This window comes from Ctenocephalides felis, unplaced genomic scaffold (genome assembly GCF_003426905.1).
Source record: "Ctenocephalides felis isolate EL2017-DRISC unplaced genomic scaffold, ASM342690v1 CF-g0.4_SCAFFOLD_01886, whole genome shotgun sequence".
Classification (NCBI taxonomy): domain Eukaryota; kingdom Metazoa; phylum Arthropoda; class Insecta; order Siphonaptera; family Pulicidae; genus Ctenocephalides; species Ctenocephalides felis.
This window is the reverse complement of record NW_020538040.1, coordinates 45,665,041-45,675,676: the sequence shown is the minus strand read 5'-3', so window position 1 is coordinate 45,675,676 and position 10,636 is coordinate 45,665,041.

Sequence of the window (10,636 nt, the reverse complement as noted above, 5' to 3'; positions counted from 1 at the left end):
CCACATTTTCATTGATGAAATAACTATGTAATCCAAATATGTCTCTTAAATATACTTTTTCTGCTGGTACGACTATTATGTTGATTTGATTAGTTGTAACCAAAATCTGTAAAAGCATTTATATTTTTTTTATTCAAGCACGTACCTTAAATATATTTGCAATGATGTTGGTGTTCATAATTGTAATTTACCTCATCAATTATAAGTGTCATAGATAAGCCATATCTGTTTAAAGTCGACCCTGTCCGCTATTGTTCGAATTTGTTTTTCACGGTTACATTTTCATTGATAAAATAAAATTTTTGTATATCTAAACATACCTCTTATACATATTTTCTTCCCCTGGTACGGCTATATTATTTTATTAATAAACCATTATTAACTTTCCGTAGGGTAAATTATAGTAATCGCAGAAATCGCAAATGATTTTATTTATATATCTTAACGTTTCAGATGTTTCTGAACATTTTGGCATACCTTAAAAAAGGTTGATGTATGTGTGTGTGTGATAATTCAGAAACCATTCGATTCGTATTAATGATGAGACGAGCTGATTAGTTCTGAGGCAGATCCATCGGTAAGAAGATGCGGAGGAAAATGTGCCAAAAATGATGATTAAGTTTTTAAGGGATTGGAGTTTCCGATTTGAATGATGCAGAAATCATTTTATTTGTATTGATGAAACGAAGAATTGATTAAATTTTGATTAAAATTGAAGGCAAGACTGGTGGTTTTGGAGACCCAATAAAAATAGTAAAAATATGCGATTTGGTGCTCAAAAATGATCACTAGACATATGCACATCAGATTACTAAATATTTTATAGAGATTTAAATAATAAGTGCTGATTTTATTTATATTTCTATGGATTCTGTAACAATCTGACTAACGATGTTTCGTCTCTAAAACAGCTACGCAGCGCGATTGTTTTGAGAAAAATTCTAATTTTTTAAAAATTTCATAATATAAAAAAATCAAATAAATGTTTTCAAGTCATTTTTTAAATTTCAAAATCCTCGTAAATTTAATTTTCTCAAAGTTAAAAAAAATTAAAGCTTTTTTAAAACAAATTAAAGCTTTTTTAAAAAAATTAATTTTTGGTACAGGAAGTACCAGCAATTTGCCTTAAGGCACGATGCAATGCACCACAGTTATTATTTGCAATGACCGGTCATAGGTGTGCATAAATATGATTTAGTCAATCAATTATGATCGTTTTGGTAATAGTTAAGACATTTCAGTTTAACATCGACCCTGTCCGCTCTCGTATTATTCGAATTTGTTATTCGCGATGCTTTATTACGATTAACGCTGCTTGCTTGCATAACCGCTCTTTGCTCTACGTTGTGTTAGAGGAGAGTTAGGTTAGAGTATGAGGCCGATCGCGCCTCCCGATGGTTTCATTCATAACGGCGAATGATTTGATACTTTGATACTTTGATACTTTGATACTTTTCCTGATGTCTTCGTGTGCGGGTAACTTCGAGTTTTCTTTCGGTAGATATCTATTCGCCAAACGACGTGATAAAGAAAATAGCGCTTCTCATGTTTTATGATGGATGGGCAACCGATGCCTTTGCATTTCTTCATGGCTCTAGTCTAAAGAAACCATCGTTAGTTCGTTACGTAATGGCATGGAATGTTAATTTGAAAAGTCTTAAATTCAACTCAAGTAGGCGCTTGACGGTATTAACAATAGAACGTCTTTGAATAGTTTATAGATCTGACGAAGGAACCGTTCACGCTCTTGCCCTGAGGTGAATTTTTTTTGTTAGGCATATAAAAGAAGATAAGTTTCATATGTCGAAATGTATAAGTCATCGTGGATTTATGTTGTTTTGACAGTTTCGTAAGCCGGTTTTTTAATTTGAAATTTACGTCAATATATGTTGATTTATTATGCTTTTGAGCGCAGTAAGCATGTATTGTTACGATATTCATAGCTTGCTTGCAAATGATCACTAAACCGCAATCATACTACTTCATCACAACTATGATATTTTTACATGATTATTGCCTATCAAAGTTGCGTTTATTAAAAATAAATATACATTTATTAAAAATATCCAAATATCCAAATTATTTTTAAAAGTTACATTGCATCTGAGTTGAATTACATGTGCCTATGTATGTATTTTTCCTATGACCGATAATAATTGTCTACCTATAATAGCTGTAACAAAAGTATTGATGATTACGGTTGATTTGAAAACAAATTATCTCATCATTATTTATAAAGTAAGAATTTTCCATGTATCACATGATTTTATAAATTGTTAGTTTTATTTTATAGGCCGTTGTGACTTAAGTCACATTGGTATAAATAATTTTTGTATGTTTTTCATTTGCATACATAAATCTATAATTACTGATCCGTGGGTTAGGTTATGGTAACCGTAAAAAAATCGAAAATGTAAATGTTTTTATATTTCCTTACGTTTTTACGGTTTCTGAACACTTTGGCATACCTTAGAAAAAATGAACGTTTGTGTGTGTGTTCGGATACAATTTTTGTCAACCGATTGAAATATTTCAAAAAGCATTCGATTTGTATTAATAGGTCCAGTCGCTTTATAGATACGGGCAAAAAGTCCCAAAAATGGTAATTCAGTTTTTGAAAGAATGGAGCGGCCGATTTGAATGATTTAAAATGCATTTATTTGTATTGATACAGCAAAGAACTGATTGAATTTTTGGGAAGGCAGGTCCCGCGGTTTTGGAGATCCTATAAAAAATGTAAAATTGAATGCCATTTAGACATACGAGCACATCAAATGCACATCAAATTTTCAGATGTTTTATAGACATTTTATAAATATGTACAAATTTTGTTTATATTGCTGTGGATTCCATACTAATGTTTATCAGACGCGGCGCTTACGCGCTTCGATAGTTTATCTGTAAAACAGTTACACAGCGCTTTGTATGAACAAGTTAAAAATTCTCAAAAAAAATCTGTGAATTGCAAGTTTAAATTGCAAAATTCACAAATATCTAATTTCTTCAAAGTTTTCAAACAATTTCAAAGCTTTTTTAGAAAATTTAATTTTCCTTAAGGGAAAAGCTCCAGGACTCGATAGTCTCGATACCAATTTTGGATATAAAACAAAATTCAGCCTATATGTTAATAATTAGAGAAAAAACAACACCTCTTTCATGCCGATACATTTCAGAATGTTCGCGTCAAAACTGTTGAAAAACATACACAATCGATATTTTACGCATTTTAAAGACCAATTTGTGTGCGTAATCAGATTTCTCACAATAACTTATTCCAATTTAGAAAATTACTCAATTAAAATTTCTAACTGGCTATGATAGTTCATAACAAACGCAGAATATTTTATTACTTTCACCAGAACCGTTTTGTTTGTATTATTATATCACTTTTTTATGATTTTGTATTATGTTCGATAAAACCATCCAATAACCAATTGCATCATGGCTTATTAACTAAATGCGACGTATTAACTGGACGTATCTGACAAAACTTGAGACGCTCGATAGGCTGTAGATACATCTTCTGTATAATCAACATTCCTGGAGATTATATAACGTCAAAATGAATAGAAGATTAAAGTTCAACATAGTCAAGCGTTCTTAATACACGATAAACATTATTATTTGATGGAAATATAAATAGGTTTGAAAAAAATCCGATAGGTTTATTCTTTATTTGATTTCCAGCCGCTGCCGCTGTGGAAATACAGTAACAATAGCAGTCATCAAAATTACGTAAATAATGTTGTTAATGAAGTCAAGTAATTATAAGTAATAAACATAATGAATCTTATGAAAAACTTCCCAGTCAACTAACAATGTAAACTACATAGTAAATCTTAACTTTTACTGTATACAATCATTAGTCAGGTTGAAAAGTTTAAATATTAGTTGAGACAGTGCATGAGGTGGAGTGGCATTAAAGTTATCCAACTAGCCGGAACCGTTCATAAAAAAATACTACAAAGTAAATATATTTGGATGTATTAATTAGCTAAATCAATAAAGAACTAGCTGTAAGTGGAATTCTGTCTTAAGGCAATTAGGGCATCGTGCCATTAGGGCAAATTGCTGGAACTTCCCGTACCAAAAATTATTATTTTTTTTTAAAACAATTAACATTTTTGAAAAAAAATTACTTTGAAAAAATTAGATTTTTGAGAAACTATAAATTGGACAAAAAAATAGTTTTGTAGTAGTAATTTTTTTTTTTGAAAAATTTTTTTTTTTCTTTATTTTGACATATTGTGGAAGATCTGAACTTTTTTTTCAAAGCAATCGTACTGCTTTAACTACATAGGGACAAAATATAAAGCGCGTAAGCGCCGCGTCGCTGTCTAACGCATAAGCATTGGTACGGAACCGATAGGAATGTTAACAAAATGTATACTTATTGTTAAAATCTCTATAAAATGTCTGATAATTTGATGTGCATATGTCTAATGATCATTTTTGACCGCCAAATGGCTCTTTTTTTACTTTTTCCTTTATATCTCCGAAACCGCTGGACCTACCTTCATGAAAGTTGTATCGATTTTTCATCTTGTCAATACAAATAAAATGTTTTTTGAATTATTAAAATCGGACGCTCCGTTCTCTTAAAAACTGAGTTACCGTTTTCGGAACTTTTTGCCCCGTATCTTCGGAACGGCTTGACCTGCCTTTGCCAAAAACTAATCAGCACGTCTCCTTATCAATACGGATCGAATGTTTTTTGAATTATTCAAATCGGTTGATCCGTGTTCCCGAAATCGTCGACGAAAATTTGTATCCGCACATACATACACACACATACATACATACACACACACATACACACACACACACACACACACACACACACATACATCCATTTTTTCTAAGGTATGCCAAAATGTTCACAAACCTCTGAAACGTAAAGATATATAAAAATTTTCATTTTCGATTTTTTTGCGATTACTATAACTTGCCCTACGGGAAGTTAAAAATTAACAAAAAAAGCAACGATTTTTTTATATTTCTTGATTTTTTTTATATAATATAATATGCAATATTTTTATTATAAGCAAGCTCAACACATGCTTATAAGCTCAACACATGTAAGAAAAAGAAAAAATCAAAACTATAAATATTTACTACTAATAATCGTTAATATATAAGACACCAAAAACTCATTTATTCCATATAAATGCATGTAAAATGAATGGTGGTCAATATAATATAATCAAAACAGTAAAATATAATCAAATAATACGTGACATCGTCATTTTCATTTCGAAGATTAATTAAATATCGGAAAGTTTGCTTGCATATTATTATTTTTATATATTTATTTGAAATGATATATTAAATATTTTTCTTGCTTCAAACTATAAAATAACCAGATTAATAACATTTGTATGAATTTCACATTAAGGCATCAGGTAATAAAAGGATTAGCGCGTTGAATGCAATATTAATCCTTTTTTTCAAAAAATTGGCCTGAACACTATTATTACATCTAATAAAGCAATTTAAATAATAATAATGAATACTGTACTTTATTCATCGCCTAATATTATATTTATGTGCGTTTACGGTGAATAGTGCGTAAATATTTAATAATTAATAAAAATAAAAAAAATTCGAAACTAAAAACTGGAATTTTTTTCATATGTTTTAAAATTCATCATTTTTTTTAAAATATTTCGAAAAATTTTTTTAAATTTATTATAAAAAAAAATTTTACTTTGGAAATATATTGAAGTTTTTGTTTTTTTTGAATGAAAAATTTGAAAATATAAAAGCATTTTTTTTCCAAAACCTGTCTTCCCCGAAAACTAATAATTTCTTTCCATCATGATCATTTTTTACACCCTCGGCTCCAACAAACACGTTCTAAAATGACAGCGCGACCGCGCTTCGTACCTGTTCTAGAGACAAAATATCAATATGCGATAGCGCGCGTAGCATTACAATGATATAATATATGTATTTATTATTAAAATTTATATAAAATATCTGATAATTTGATGAGCATATGTCTAATGTTCTTTTTTGACCGCCAAATGGCTAAATTTTTTACTTTTTTCTCCATATCTCCGAAACCGCTAGACCTGCCTTCATGAAAATTTGATCACTTCTTCATCTTGTCGATACAAGTAAAATGTTTTTTGAATTATTAAAATCGGACGCTCCGTTCTCTTAAAAACTGAGTTACCGTTTTCGGCACTTTTTGCCCCGTATCTTCGGAACGGCTAGACCTGCCTTCGCCAAAAACTAATCAGCACGTCTCCTTATCAATACGAATCGAATGTTTTTTGAAATATTCAAATCGGTTGATCCGTGTTCCCGAAATCGTCGACGAAAATTTGTATCCGCACATACATACACACACATACATACATACATACATACATACACACACACACACACACACACACACACATACATCCATTTTTTCTAAGGTATGCCAAAATGTTCAGAAACCTCTGAAACGTAAAGATATATAAAAATTTTCATTTTCGATTTTTTTGCGATTACTATAACTTACCCTACGGGAAGTTAATTATAAAGATTATTTCATTATTCAAAACAGTTTTGGAAGTTCTATGTTCATTGTAATTGCTAATAATATTATTTATACAATAATATTGTTAGAATTAAATTTAAACATATTTTTATATATTATAGTGTCTTACAGAATGGAATCAGTTAATTTGCAGATTCTATCCAATAATTTTGACATGTTAAAATAGACTTATTTAATGTTAGCACAAAAATATGTACAAGAAATTCTTCTATATACTTACCTATCTATGTCTTTAGAAAAAAGCTTATATATGTAAGTTATATTTATAAAAAGTGGACAAAGCTGTTTTCTAACAGCAAGTAATTACACGCACTCGGAAAAGCAAACACCCTTCATAATCTATACATCTTAACATATAAACAAAATTGGAATTAAAATGTTTGTCATATTGAAATAGGCGCTTTTTACTAGGTCCATATGAATATATACGGTAATGAATCACATTTTCTGTTTGTTTCGGAAAATCTCCAAAATGCTTGTCAAATTTGACGAAACTTTTCATTGGAGGCAGCTGGTGGAATTGGGCGCAAATTGGGCTACTTTCATTTTAAGAGAAAACTTATCTCACCTTTATGAAATCATCTGATCTTATTTTATGAACTTACAGTATAATATTATCTTAAGGTGTATTCTAATATAGAGGCATCGATTTTAAGTTCTTTTTAAATCATTGTCAAAAATGCAATAATTACTATCATTTTGTCTATGATTTATTTATCGACGTCACAAAGTAGGCAGAAAAACGGTAAAAACTAAAAACTTAGTATTTTTAAAAATTGGCAGTTGTTTAAGTGGTGGTTTCTAAAAAAAATGGCACGTGATCATGCGCACGATTGGAGCCCTCCTAGTGATCCAAAACGAAAAAGATACGAAGATTATTAATAGAATGATGTCTCAATGGAATATACTATAATTAAGGCAAAAATTCTTTTTGACAAAATAGCGACAGTTAGAAAAACAATCAATTCTCATTACTTCATTGAGTTTCTCAAATTTTCGAAAAATAGAAACAATTTAAATAAGGGGATGAGGCTAGTATATGCCAAAAACAAGTCTATAAAGAAGATTCTCTGTAAATTTCAAGTGAATCGGTTCAGTATTACTTTAAAAATCCGTGGGCATTGTATTGAAAAGACAGTTGTGAGAAAAACGTGTTTAAAATTTTGCATAAGGAAGGAAACAGAAATAGACAAACAGCTGTATCTCCGAAAATAATTTAAATTTAAAAAAAAACATTTTTGTACACATATTTTTAAAAAGTAAAACTTTGAAAATAGGAAACAAAACAAAAATGATTATAATGACCCTTCGTAAAAAGTTAAGCTAAGCTAAGATAGTGCGCAACTCAATCAAACTTCGTATGGAAATAGCATAGAAAAAAATTTAGGTATAACTTAGCGACAAATGAATTAAAAGTGAAATTTCGTGTCATTTTTTATTGAAAATTCGACGCTCTGCCAAATTTTTGAAAATTTTTTTATGGTACTACATTCTGAACAATGTCCATATTAAGGACCACCCTAATATATATATATATATATATATATATATATATATATATATATATAATACGTATTTATATAGATGCATATATACAATACATCATTTAACAGTTAAACGTCTTTGGCGTTAACGACCACCATTACTCGTGAACGCAATCACGAAGAATGTTAATTAACGCTAGAACACATAATAAACGCGCTTGTTAGCTATGTATCATTATTAATAATAACGAATACATAACATATCGGAATGAAATATATATAGCATGCGGATCTATTTGACTTGCGATAATCATATAACGAACGAATATTTGATTCGATAGAAATAGTTTCTGGTCGAAATGAAATTTCTTCAGTCTTCAGTCAACTTTCTTTATGCTAAGCGATTTGGCCAGTTCGGCCGGGACGGGACGCGTCTTATCATCGTGCGATCGCGGATAAAACACTAACATCGCGAAACAATACACAATGGTTATTGTTAATTAAATATTGCGCGAGATACGGCGTCTCTATTTGTGAAGTAAATGGTCTGAAGGATAGGATTTATGGCTCGCTTAAATATTTCCATTCGCTATTTTTTTTAGTACGGTAGAAAAATATTTAAATTAGTTACTAAACCATATTGTCTTTATCCGTGTATTTACTATGCATATTCATAATTTGTACAAACAAATTGACACAACTTTGGTAAAACATTTTCTTTATTTATTTATTAATAGCAATCAAGATACAATTTAACCTTATGAGCTATTGTGACACAAAGGAGAGGAATCGAAAAAAAATAATAATAATAATAAGAGAAAATGAAAAAAAAGAAATAATTAACTAGACTTCACTCCAATGAGTGAAGCCTAGTGTTTCATTTAATCGCTTGGCCAGCATCTTTTCAGTCTTCTTAGTTATGAAGAGTTGATTAGAGAATCAATGAGCTGGTTGTAGTGGCACTCAATTTTTGAAAGGTAGATCGAAGGTAAACCATTAAATTTTATATTATTTGGTGCAGTATAGGCAATACTTTGTGGACTTACGTTGTAAAGTGTGTATTTCAAATTTCGCGGGCAATTCGTTTTTGTTGTGTGTTGACTCATATGCTCATAGTTTTGAGCACATTCCATATTTAGTTTGTTCCTGAAATATGAAAAGTTTTTTCATACATATTTTGTTGTGCTACGCAATATTCGATTTTTGAGCATAGAATTGATTTGTAAAATATTGCATTGCAACTTTCTTTCAGATGTGATGCCTATCTAGTATAATTATCTCTAGCAATTACAGCAAGTTTAAGTGTTCTGTCTTTTCTTTTTTTGCTTCTTGTGACAAAAGCCCAAATTCCTCTTTCGGTGGCTTATACTTTTCTAATTCATTTTTACATTCAATTTACCACCTTTATCGAAAAAAATTTAACTTCCCGTAGGGTAAGTTACAGTAATAGCAAAAAAATCGAAAATGAAAATTTTTACGTGTCTTTACGTTTTAGAGGTTCCTGAACATTTTGGCATATCTTAAAAATAATGGATGATATGTGTATGTGTGTATGTTTGGATACATTTTTTTTTATCCGCGACATCGGGAGCACGGATCAACCGATTTAGATGATTCAAAAAACATTCGATTCCAACTGATGGTATATATGGTGAATAGTTCTTGGCAAAGGCAGATTCAGCCGTTCTGGATATACGGAGCAAAAAGCGCAAAAACTGTCAGTTTTTGATAGAACGGCACATCGATCGAAAAAACATTTGATTTGTATTGATTGAGTGAATAATTGCTTACGTTTTGCGAAGACACGCTCATCGGTTTCGGAGATACGGAGCAAAAAGTGCAGAGAATAGCTTTTTATGAGAGAAATGTGCATCCGATTAGAGTGATTAAGAAAGCATATTGCTTGTGTCGACAGTGCTTGTTTATTTTGTTTTCGTTCTTGTAGATAATCATAGATAAAGGTCGTCGCCCAAATATAACTACTTACGTGAGATCTACAAAATACGAATGATATTAAAGTATTTGAAACAATTGTTAATTACTTATTGATAAAAATTTATTGTTGATTATTTTCAATTCGCGAAATGAGTGGCGATGATGCCATGCACCACTTGTTATGATTTTTTATATGAAAAAATTATTTAGACATTTTGTCCTATGCTATGTAAATGTTTAAATTGACTTTGAGTAACTCTTAATTAGATAAAAACTATCTGAATGTTATATTCAAATATATGTAGATACTTAATGTAATTTATATTAATGAAATAAAAATTTAATGTGCTTTTGCTAAATGCTAAAATTTAAAACATAAACCTGAAAAGGAAAAAAATCTAATAATGAATTCTAGATATGTGATAGTCATGTTAAAAGAAATTTGTAGGATATATATTATCTAAACAAGCACACAAAATCTAAAATAACTCTTTTATCATTCATAAAAGTTTACTACTTTCTGCGCTGTTCGAAACTTATAAACTTTTAATAAAAAGAACTTTGATATTTTGTGTCCTACGGGCACCCATTATTTTACATATAAAATGGATTTTGAATAAATTCTTTCTGTTTTCTCAATTTATTCTACATATTGAAATACTGATAT